The sequence below is a fragment of the Hyperolius riggenbachi genome, chromosome 4 (assembly GCF_040937935.1).
Source record: "Hyperolius riggenbachi isolate aHypRig1 chromosome 4, aHypRig1.pri, whole genome shotgun sequence".
NCBI lineage: Eukaryota > Metazoa > Chordata > Amphibia > Anura > Hyperoliidae > Hyperolius > Hyperolius riggenbachi.
This window is the reverse complement of record NC_090649.1, coordinates 397,352,509-397,364,934: the sequence shown is the minus strand read 5'-3', so window position 1 is coordinate 397,364,934 and position 12,426 is coordinate 397,352,509. Positions and strand designations below refer to the sequence as shown.

The following is a 12,426-nucleotide window of genomic DNA, read 5'->3' as shown; positions in this document are numbered from 1 at the left end:
CCCTTCCCACCGATAAAGATTTCCCCCTACCGCGCTACTTTCCGCCTCAGACGCAGGTGTCTCCATGCTGTGTGCCTTTCTCCTCTGTAACTCTGATGTAGGAAGCAGGCAGCGGCGCTCTGTCCCTCTGGTGGCTCTGGATTACAGTGACGGCAATCTTGTGTAGTGTTTCTTTAAGGGCCCTTGCTTGATGAGGTCATCAAGTCAGGACCCTTTCAGGCTTTCACTACAGAAGGTCGCCGCCGGTGTATACAGAACCGCTGCCAGCAGGACAGAGGGCGAGTGCACTTTCCTGCATCCTACATCAGAGGGAGAACGGAGCACAGCACAGGACACCTGCGTCTGAGGCAGAGAGCAACGCTTGTACTCACACCCTGCAGAGTTTGCATCCAGACAATCACACTCCTGCCTGGTCGATGCTATTACAGGTGATGTCTGCATACACATTATACATCGGGGGGAGCGCACTGCAGAGTGCAGGGCATTGGGTAACTGAGTTTATTCCTATTCCTCTAGGCTCCAGTCATCCTCCCGTCTAACCCCCCTCCTCCTAGACAGTGCGCTCCTGGACAGTAGTGATGGGAATTCCGGCTCTTCTCAGAGAATCGGCTCTTCTGAATCGGCTCCCATTAAAGAGCCGGCTCTTACGGCTCTGAATCGGCTCTTAATTAAATATCACTAGACACCACTCAGAATCGGATTAAAAGGCCCGCCCCCGTCTCCATGCCAACTCCAGACTACTTCTCTGACTGAGGCAATCCCTCCTGCTACTGCTCTGCTCCGCCCCAAACACTCCTACAAGCTGCAAGAGGAGGACTACATCTCCCAGAATGCCTCAGCGCCCTTTATTACGGAGCAAAGCAGAGCTAAAAGGGGCGGCTGAGGCATCGGCTCTTCTCAGAGTGAGCATCGGCTCCTCTGATTCACTTCAAAGAGCCGGCTCTTAGAGCCGGCTCGTTCGCGAACGACCCATCACTACTGGACAGGGTACTTCATGTGACCTCCTTCGGTAAGCTGACACCTTAGCACCAGAGCAGGAGACTCTGTTTTCACTTTCTAGTGGGCACATTATTTTTCACATCGTTCCTCTTTCTCCCCTCACATCCGTACTCAACTTTTTATTTCCTACACATACACACACATGGTGCTTTCTATATGAGATGATTGAGTTCTGGTTTTTCACTTTGGTTTTGGTTTTATTTCTGCATCAGCACTTGTTTTATTTGTATTGCTGCTACCAGGTACAATAGCACTTTTATATAAACAATTGCACTTTTTAACTGGCTGTTAGAATGTCTTCCAACGCACATGGCTCTTTATTTAGAATACAGCTGCCTTTGTGCATGGTATAGTTTTGTCAATAGTTATGTATTATGTTAGGAGGGTACATGAAATTCGTTTGGCTACTAGTGATATATTAATTGATTTCTCTGGCACACCTTGGGACTGGGAGTCACCTGTGTGCATTTGTGTCAGAGGTGTGTGCGTTTGTGTCAGAGGTGTGTGCGTTTGTGTCAGAGGTGTGTGCGTTTGTGTCAGAGGTGTGTGCGTTTGTGTCAGAGGTGTGTGCGTTTGTGTCAGAGGTGTGTGCGTTTGTGTCAGAGGTGCGTGTGTTTGTGTCAGAGGTGCGTGCGTGCGAGCGAACGTGTTTGTGTCAGAGGTGCGTGCGTGCGAGCGAACGTGTTTGTGTCAGAGGTGCGTGCGTGCGAGCGAACGTGTTTGTGTCAGAGGTGCGTGCGTGCGAACGTGTTTGTGTCAGAGGTGTGTCTGTGCGTGTGAACGTGTTTGTGTCAGAGGTGTGTCTGCGTGTGAACGGGTTTGTGTCAGAGGTGCATGTGTTTGTGTCAGAGGTGCGTGCGTGCGTGTGAACGGGTTTGTGTCAGAGGTGTGTGCGTGCGAACATGTTTGTGTCAGAGGTGTGTCTGTGCGTGTGAACGTGTTTGTGTCAGAGGTGTGTCTGTGCGTGTGAACGTGTTTGTGTCAGAGGTGTGTCTGTGCGTGTGAACGTGTTTGTGTCAGAGGTGTGTCTGTGCGTGTGAACGTGTTTGTGTCAGAGGTGTGTCTGTGCGTGTGAACGTGTTTGTGTCAGAGGTGTGTCTGTGCGTGCGAACGTGTTTGTGTCAGAGGTGTGCGTGCGTGCGTGCGTGAGTGAGTGTGTTTGTGTCAGAGGTGTGTGCGTGCAAATGTGTTTGTGTGAGAGGTGTGTGTCAGCTGCAGCAGAGGGCTGATATAGTGTAATATTGGTGGGGGGTGCAGGTTGCAGCAGAGGGGTGATATAGTGTAATATTGGTGGGTGTGCAGCAGAGGGGTGATATAGTGTAATATTGGTGGGTGTGCAGGCTGCAGCAGAGGGGTGATATAGTGTAATATTGTTGGGGGTGCAGCAAAGGGGTGATATAATGTAATATTGGTGGGGTGCAGGCTGCAGCAGAGGGGTGATATAGTGTAATATTGGTGAGGGTGCAGGCTGCAGCAGAAGGGTAATATTGGTGGGGGTGCAGGCTGCAGCAGAGGGGTGATATAGTGTAATATTGTTTGGGGTGCAGGCTGCAGCAGAGGGGTGATATAGTGTAATATTGGTGGGGGTGCAGGCTGCAGCAGAAGGGTAATATTGGTGGGGGTGCAGCCTGCAGCAGAAGGGTAATATTGGTGGGGGTGCAGGCTTCAGCAGTGGGGTGATATAGTGTCATATTGGTGGGGGTGCAGGCTGCAGCAGAGGGGTGATACAGTGTCATATTGGTGGGGGTGCAGGCTGCAGCAGAGGGGTGATATAGTGTAATATTGGTGGGGGTGCAGGCTGCAGCAGAGTGGTAATATTGGTGGGGGTGCAGGCTGCAGCAGAGGGGTGATATAGTGTAATATTGGTGGGAGTGCAGGCTGCAGCAGAGGGGTGATATAGTGTAATATTATTTGGGGAGCAGGGTGCAGCAGAGGGGTGATATAGTGTAATATTGGTGGGGTGCAGGGTGCAGCAGAGGGGTGATATGTCATATTGGTGCAGGCTGCTGCAAAGGGGTGATATAGTGTAATATTGGTGGGTGTGCAGGCTGCAGCAGAGGGGTGATATAGTGTAATATTGTTTGGGGTGCAGGGTGCAGCAGAGGGGTGATATAGTGTAATATTGGTGCAGGCTGCAGCAGAGGGGTGATATAGTGTAATATTGGTGGGGTGCAGGGTGCAGCAGAGGGGTGATATAGTGTAATATTGTTTGGGGTGCAGGCTGCAGCAGAGGGGTGATATAGTGTAATATTGGTGCAGGCTCCAGCAGAGGGGTGATATAGTGTAATATTGGTGGGGGTGCAGGCTGCAGCAGAGTGGTAATATTGGTGGGGGTGCAGGCTGCGGCAGGGGGGTGATATAGTGTAATATTGGTGGGGGTGCAGGCTGCAGCAGAGGGGTGATATAGTGTAATATTGTTTGAGGTGCAGGGTGCAGCAGAGGGGTGATATAGTGTAATATTGTTTGGGGTGCAGGGTGCAGCAGAGGGGTGATATAGTGTAATATTGTTTGGGGTGCAGGGTGCAGCAGAGGGGTGATATAGTGTAATATTGTTTGGGGTGCAGGGTGCAGCAGAGGGGTGATATAGTGTAATATTGGTGGGGTGCAGGGTGCAGCAGAGGGGTGATATAGTGTAATATTGGTGGGGTGCAGGGTGCAGCAGAGGGGTGATATAGTGTAATATTGGTGGGGTGCAGGGTGCAGCAGAGGGGTGATATAGTGTAATATTGGTGCAGGCTGCAGCAGAGGGGTGATATAGTGTAATATTGGTGGGTGTGCAGGCTGCAGCAGAGGGGTGATATAGTGTAATATTGTTTGGGGTGCAGGGTGCAGCAGAGGGGTGATATAGTGTAATATTGGTGCAGGCTGCAGCAGAGGGGTGATATAGTGTAATATTGGTGGGGTGCAGGGTGCAGCAGAGGGGTGATATAGTGTAATATTGGTGCAGGCTCCAGCAGAGGGGTGATATAGTGTAATATTGGTGGGGGTGCAGGTTGCAGCAGAGGAAAATGCATTTGAAACATGCATGCGCTTTTTTATTTATTTATTTTTTAATACAGCAGTGGGCTCCGGCCCTCAGTGACCTGATAAAGAGATTAGCGTTCAGTATATTTTTTACTTGGGGGTGTGGTCTGTTGAGGGGTGGAGTTTAGGGCGCCAGAAGGCCTGTGCCTACAGGCTCCTGAGTTGTAAATCCGGCCCTGGTTGTAAGTGATTCCTTGTTACATGCAGGTCTAGATTCAGCTTTAGATGAAATTATGTAAGTGCTGTTGCTGTCCCTGGTATAAATGCACATCAACAGCACAAAATGAACATCAGAAAAGCATGTCTATACAGTACTTGCAGGGCTGTGGAGTCGGTACAAAAATCCACCGACTCCGACTCCTCAGTTTAGGATTCCTCCGAATCCTCGACTCAGACTCCTCTCATTTGCATATTACAATCTTGTTGATTGAAAGTATGTAACATGAAATTCGTATCTTAACTGCCAACGCTTAGGAATCTTAAGACAACTGAAGTGAGAGGGATATGGAGACTTGACATATTTATTCACTTTAGTCATAGACTAAAACTAGTCCTTGGTAAGAGTACTTGTAAAAGGTACAGACCGGCACAAAAGAACATGGATCAGGCCCTAAGCAATGTAACTGTGGGTACATGTAAGAGTGATGTGCAGGTACTCTGCAGGGGAATGAGGAGATTCTTCCTCATTACACATTCTTCATGCACAATCTGAACCAGGTTTATGGGTGATAGACAACACCTCTGTGTTCAATGTGCACAACATTCTCTGTGGATTCCCTGCAGCTCTGTGGCGAGTGCATATGTAGAGTACTACTGTGTAACAAAGGAAACCTGAGACAGATGAAATTAAAGTTTTATACATACATGGGGCTTCCTCCAGCCCCCTTCAGGCTAATCAGTCCCTCACTGTCCTCCCCCGCCACCTGGATCTTCTGCTATGGGTCCAGGTACTTGAGCCAGTCTGGCGAAGTGTGCATGCACACACTCCGCCTCCGGGAGCGTACTACACCTGCGCAGCACTATTGTGCAGGTGCAGAACGCTCCTGGCTGAGGAAGCGGCATGTGGCCGGACTGCGCTGACTGGCTGAATTACCAGGACTCATAGCAGAAGTTCCAGGTGGCGGAGGAGGACAGCGAGGGACTGATTAGCCTGAAGGGGGCTGGAGGAAGCCCCAGGTATGTATAAAACTTTTCTTTTCATCGTCTCAGGTACCCTTTAATTCGAAGTCACCAAACCAAATTTTAACATATCAAATTATTTGATTTCATGAGCAAAGAGTACATTTGCATAAATCAGAATCCGCGCAGAATTATTTCCATCTCATTGACCATCTCTATTAGTGACACGGCTACACATAAGGCTTTATTCTTACAGCATAGATGTTATTTAGTGTATATGTTACGGCCAGAACCCGAAGTTTGGCCACTTTGCGTTCTGGCCGGCCACTTCGGGTTCTGGCCGGTCAATGTGCGAACTGGCCGCTGCGCTGCGGCCAATGTGAGGAATGAAATGATTGCAGTAAAGATTAATGTGTGTTCTGGCCGTCTCGCTGCGGCCAAATGTGTCAAAAATGCGTTCATTCATTTAATGAAATTAAGCCGGCGGCAATGTAGCAAATGAAGCCGCCGGCTTTCTCTCCTCCCCCCTGCCTCTCTCTCTCTCCTGGCATCCGGCGGGGACATGCGTGTCCCCCCGGAGTCGTTCGTCGCAGCAGGGAATCCTGCTGTTCGTTTCTGCAGAGCGGGTGCTGGCAGAAGAAATGTCTGCAGCCTCCCCGCTCTGCTGCCCTGGCGCGACGAACGAATCTTGGGGACACGCGTGTCCCCGCCGGCTGACCGAGAGAGAGAGAGAGGCGGGGGGGGGGAGGAGAGAAAGCCTCCGGCTTAATTTCATTAAATGAATGAATGCACTTTTGACACATTTGGCCGCAGCGAGACGGCCAGAACACACATTAATCTTTACTGCAATCATTTCATTCCTCACATTGGCCGCAGCGCAGCAGCCAGTTCGCACATTGGCCGGCCAGAACCCGAAGTGGCCGGCCAGAACGCAAAGTGGCCAAACTTCGGGTTCTGGCCGTAACATATATATGAGATTCATGCGTACACATCATATATACTGTACAGTCACAATCAGATATGTATATCTGACTTTAAAAATACAGGATCCAAACTTCCAAGTGGTAAAAAGAGTAGCACTCTCTCAGATGGAAGGTGTGCCCAAGCCTCAATGGACCTCCGCACCACCTGGTCCCCAATGTAGTACAAGACACGAAGGAGGCTGGCACTGCAGTAAAGATAAGCTCTTTTATTCTGAAAAGTATAAAATCATGGGGCCATACGGCGACAGCCCGCTGTTTCAGGTCTCAACCCTTTTTCAAGCCGAGAATGCCCATAACATGCATCACAAAACACACCCCTTAAATAGTGTCAATGTGTCAGTAACACCAATAAAATCAAGCTTCATAACAGCCAATCAGCTTACCAGTTTGTGCAGGCGGACTCAGTGGGAGACTGTCAGCCCAACATGCAAATGACAGCCAAACGTTATATGCCTACAACACAACGCTGTCCAAGTCAGAACGAGGCTCCCCGCACAGCTCCATCACCAAGCGTACCATTGGTCAGGCAGCCCGAGAGCCAATCAGAGCGCGCAGCGTCAAATGACGCTGCAAGGCGTGACCAAAAACGTCACAGCAATAACAAACTTCGGAGCTAACGCAGTGCTCCGTAATCAAACAGTACGCCCCTCCGCTCTCTCAAGCAGCCTCACCATGGCAACAAGTAAACAAATAGTGTATAATAGCACACCGGCAAATAACCATTGCCTGGAGTACCTCTGCAGAGACCTCGTGATGACACATCGTGGTTGCGGTCCCCCCTGATCAATCCACCTTCTGATAAGCTGAAAGCTCTGTAAAATAAAGAGCAAAGAGTAACATTTTAGTACACATAGGAAACATGCATAGGTAATGATCTAAATACAAAAACCCAATTTATAGTCACGGTTCAATCCTCCCTCCCCCAATACCCCCAATCTTCTAATCCACCCCGCCTCCCTCCTCAAAAGTTCCTTCCCCCTACTGAGTTTACCCCTCCAATTAAGGGGGACTCCATCAATGATTTGTACTTTAAGTTGGGCAACAGTATGTCCACAATCAGAGAAATGTGAAGACACTGCTTGTTTCCTGTCCTTATTTCTAATAGCACTTTTGTGAGAACAAATTCTGTCCCTCACTTTTTGGGTTGTCATACTGACATAACCCAACCCACAAGGGCACTTCAAATAGTAAACAACATAGCTAGACTCACAGGTGTAAAAATCTCTAATTTGGTATTTAGTACCCTTAGATGGATGTCTAAACTCTGATCCCTTAGTGACATGGCCACACATGTGGCATCCCAAACAAGGGAAGGTACCAACCCTCCCCTCTCTGGTCTGTTGTACATTAGTGGGATAAAATATTTTGTCCCTAATAGTGGGGGCTCTCTTGAAGGAAAGGATAGGGGGATACCTGAATTCAGGAATGCGTGGAAAGGCTTCACTTAACAAGTGCCAATGTTTTCTGAGAATATTACCCACCTCTTGACTACTAGTACTGTAGGTGGATACGAAAGGGAGTCGGAATTGTCTATTGTTCTTGCGGGGGTCTACATCTAGAACCTTCCTGTTGGAGAACCTGTCTGGGGTACCCTCTCTGTCTAAATTTAGTTTCCATATCTAGCTTGCGTGTTTGAAGACTAGCCTCATCCGACACTATTCTATTTAGCCTCATGAACTGTCCTTTAGGGATAGCATTCTTAACGTGTGGGGGGTGGAAACTATTATAGTGTAGAATTGAGTTACAATCAGTACTCTTAATAAAAAGATCAGACTTCAGACCTCCATCAATTATCTTAATACATGTGTCTAAAAAAGACACTTGATCAGAGCTGACATGACTAGTCAGTCTAATTTCACCACAGCATTGAGACAAATATATTTTAAAAGCCTCTAGGGTCAAGTGTGGCCCCGCCCATACGCAAAAGATGTCGTCTATATATCTAAGCCAACACCTGGCGTGTTGTTGAAAGAGACGACTATTGTAAACAAATGCTTCCTCAAAAAGACCCATGTAGAGGTTAGCATAGGACGGGGCCACATTCGACCCCATCGCCGTGCCACGCAGCTGTAGGAAAAACTCACCCTGGAAAGAAAAGTAATTGCAACGCAACACCACATTCAACAGATCCAATATAAATGTCCTTTGGTCAAAGGACAAATCGGTTCTGGTCATAAGAAACCAGTCTATAGCCTCCACACCTCCATCGTGCGGGATGGAGGTGTAGAGGCTCTCAACATCAAAGGTCACCAGGAGGAGCCCTTCTTCCCCCATATCCACCTGCTGAATTTTCTGGAGGAACATATTGGTATCTTTGGTGTAAGATTCCAATGCTACTACCAAAGGTTGCAAAATCCTATCCAGGAACTGAGCTACCGGTACAAAAACAGAGCCCGTGCCGGCCACAATGGGTCTCCCCGGTGGACGACACAGGCTCTTATGTATTTTAGGCAGGGTGTAAAACCTAGGTGTCAATGGGTTATCCTGAATAAGAAACTTGGCTAGGCCCTCATCAATAATCTCCCTTGCTCTGGCTTTTTCAACAATGCTTTTAATTCTACTCTGTATAGACAATATAGGATCCTCCTGAATCTTGCAATAGATGTCAGCTTGCGCCAACTGTCCTCTAATTTCTGTCTCATAGTAAACAGTGTCCAACACCACTACAGCCCCTCCCTTGTCCGCTGGACGTATAGTGAGTTCAGTTCGTTTCTTTAAATTATCCAAGGCACAACGTTCATCTTTGGTGAGGTTAAATTCCATCCTTTTGTGTTTCTGTGAGTCCTCATGTTGTCTAACATCCTCCATCACCTTTCCACAAAACGTGTCAATCACTAGGTTACTAGATGGTACAAAGGTACTTTTGTTTCTGAGGCCCATCCCTTTCAATTTAAGCATAGACTCATCCTCTGTAGTCTCCCCATCACTAGAAAACTGTGGAAAGGTCCCAAAAAAAATATTTCAATTCAAGGGTTCTAAAAAACGTATAAAGTTCCTGATCTGATTCAAAGAAATTAGGTTTATTGGTGGGACAGAAGCCTAAACCATAATTCAAGACTCTCTCCTCAGTAGGTGTTAACACATGACTAGAGATGTTCACCACTAACTGTGGACTTTCTACTGGTTCCTCTTGCGCAACTCCATCTAGCTCCTGACCGGCTCTTTTTGAACATTTGCACCTGACCCTCCTACCGCCCCTCCTGCTGCTCCTCTTTTTGGGGAATTCTCCCGTGAGGACAAAAAATCAGAGGCTGAGGATCCTTGACCCCCTCCTTGTGGGCGTGGTATTCTCTTTTTAGGCTTTAAAGGGACACTTAAGTCAAACAAAAAAAATGAGTTTTACTAACCTGGGGCTTCCAATAGCCCCCTGCAACTGTCCGGTGCCCTCACCGTCTCCCTCCGATCCTCCTGGCCCCGCCGGCAGCCACTTCCTGTTTCGGTGACAGGAGCTGACAGGCTGGGGACGCGAGTGATTCTTCGCGTTCCTGGCCACAATAGCGCCATCTATGCTGCTATAGCATATATCATATACCATATAGCAGCATAGAGGGTGCTAATGTGGCCAGGAACGCGAAGAATCACTCGCGTCCCCAGCCTGTCAGCTCCTGTCACCGAAACAGGAAGTGGCTGCCGGCGGGGCCAGGAGGATTGAAGGGAGACGGCGGGGGCACCGGACAGCTGCAGGGGGCTATTGGAAGCCCTAGGTGAGTAAAACAAATTTTTTTGTTTGACTTAAGTGTCCCTTTAATGGTCTGTTAAATTTACGTGCTGTAGTTGCCGGAATCATCCTTTGCCAGGTGTATATATAACCATTAATGTAGTCCTGTGAGTCACGGTTATACTTGGAACGCTTAGTTTCCTCAATGGTTTTGGTATGTGCCACAATCTTCACCGACAGCTGGTCTATGAAACTTTGCATCTCTTCAGCTGACAAGATTTCCGTTAGTTGTGTAATCACAGACAAACTCTTTTTCTCCAATATTGGGAGTTCCTCATGTATCCTCTCAATTGTAAGAATCATGGTGTCGAATGCCGCCTTATTCCATATTTTTTCAAAGGTAGAACAGAAGGTCTGATCACCCAAGAACATCATGGGGGACACTTGTGATCGCAAAGTACGTGGTATTCTCCTTGTGCGACAATACTCAGCTAGTGTCCTTGCATGCATATCCAATTCAACCCATTTCTTTAGGATTTCCAACTCTCGTTTTAAAGGCTTTACATCTGTCCTCCTCCGCCACCTGGATCTTCTGCTATGAGTCCAGGTACTTGAGCCAGTCTGGCGAAGTGCGCATGCACACACTCCGCCTCCGGGAGCGTACTACACCTGCGCAGCACTATTGTGCAGGTGCAGAACGTTCCTGGCTGTGGAAGCGGCATGTGGCCGGACTGCACTGACTGGCTGAATTACCAGGACTCATAGCAGAAGTTCCAGGTGGCGGAGGAGGACAGCTGGGGACTGATTAGCCTGAAGGGGGCTGGAGGAAGCCCCAGGTATGTATAAAACTTTTCTTTTCATCTGTCTCAGGTACCCTTTAATTCGTAGTCACCAAACCAAATTTTAACATATCAAATTATTTGATTTCATGAGCAAAGAGTACATTTGCATAAATCAGAATCAGCGCAGAATTATTTCCATCTCATTGACCATCTCTATTAGTGACACGGCTACACATAAGGCTTTATTCTTACAGCATAGATGTTATTTAGTGTATATATGAGATTCATGCGTACACATCATATATACTGTACAGTCACAATCAGATATGTATATCTGACTTTAAAAATACAGGGACTGCTTTATTGAAGCAGCACAAGTAACTCATTTTGATTGGTTTATTGCATTTTTGTGGACGAAGCACAGCTATAACTGTATGTATAAATTATTTATGATAACTATTATCTGAGAAATAGAATATTTTATCATATTTTCTATTTTAATTACAGTTTAAATTCATTAGGAGTCGGAGTCGGTGCATTTTTTTTACGACTCCGACTCCAGGCACCCAAAATTGCCCCGACTACACAGCCCTGAGTACTTGTTCTGTAATACCAGCCCAAAATAAACTGGTTGTTTCATGTGACAGTAATATAAAGTCTGTACGTAGCTAAAGCCATAAACCTTGCCTGTTTATGCCTTCTATGAGGCCCTGTTTCCACTAGGGTTACCCTGCAGGCGAGAGGGGTGCCTAATTGGCAGCGTTTCCCCGCAGGCTGCCTATATTTCAGTTGTTTGCCATCGGAATCGCATTGCTTCACTATACACAAAACTGTTTTTTTACAGTTCTGTATTTCAGCTGCTACAAATGGTATGACAGCAGATCTGTAATAGCAATTTGTTGTCATCTACAATACAAGTTTATGCAGGTTAGTTGCTCTTAGTGTAACGTAGTTAGCAGCTACTCCACTGCATAACGTTGGCAGGAACTGCGGCTCTTGCACTCTCACTTTCTTGTTCAGGGATTATACAGCATGAAACTGACATTAATTTACTTGTGGATTTTTTTTCTTTTTTCAAACGGCTTACTTTTGTCTTTATCTTTCTCATTATGTTTGCATTAGGTTTAAATGAATTTAATAAGAACCTGTAAATCGGTTTCCTGCTGACATTAGGGAATGTTTGGCATTTATTTTGTTTTCAAGAACCTTTTCAGAGATTATATGTTTATATAATAAGCCACCTTTGTAAACTTGTAAATGCCTTTGAATGTAGTAATCACATGAGATTATGAATTGGTGGTAATAATTTACCAACCTACCTGATTTATAGCAGATTAACAGTGGATGGCTGATGAAGCAGGCCCCAGTGGCTCTGCTCCTCCAGACAAACATTGCTCGCAAGTTGGATTAGGCAAAGGCCGATACTTCTATTAATATGTTATGTCCTACTGGACTGATTTTTCATTCAACAACGATTGTTAGTTGCAATTGGATGTGGTGGTGAACGCTCTCTCACAGCAGTTAGGGGGGGGGGGGGGCTTTAAGTACCCACATCTGCTTATCAGATTGGGTGGGCATGAGCTTTCACGTAAACTGACATAGTAATCTGTGTGCTACAAGGAACTCACCTGGTCAGAAACATGTTAGCATTTTACTGTTGCTTGCAAACTAAAGAGTAACCAAGCAGCTCAGGGTGACCAAAACTACTAGGAATGTATAGGGGGATAAAAGGAACCAAAAAGCCCTCCTACTAAAAAAGCAAAGCTTGGTGTAATTGCCTTCTTAAAACAGAAGGAAATTTGCAATAATTCAGTTATAAATGAACATTTGTGGTTACCCACAATGCACTACTACTAAATAT

The 12,426-nt window shown here is 46.8% G+C and overlaps 1 protein-coding gene across 2 annotated transcripts in view; it reads left to right on the top strand.

The window, feature by feature from the left end:
* The window catches only part of ABHD12 (abhydrolase domain containing 12, lysophospholipase), a 1,393,598-nt gene that overhangs the window by 116,501 nt on the left and 1,264,671 nt on the right, over positions 1 to 12,426 (top strand). The window lies entirely within an intron of this gene.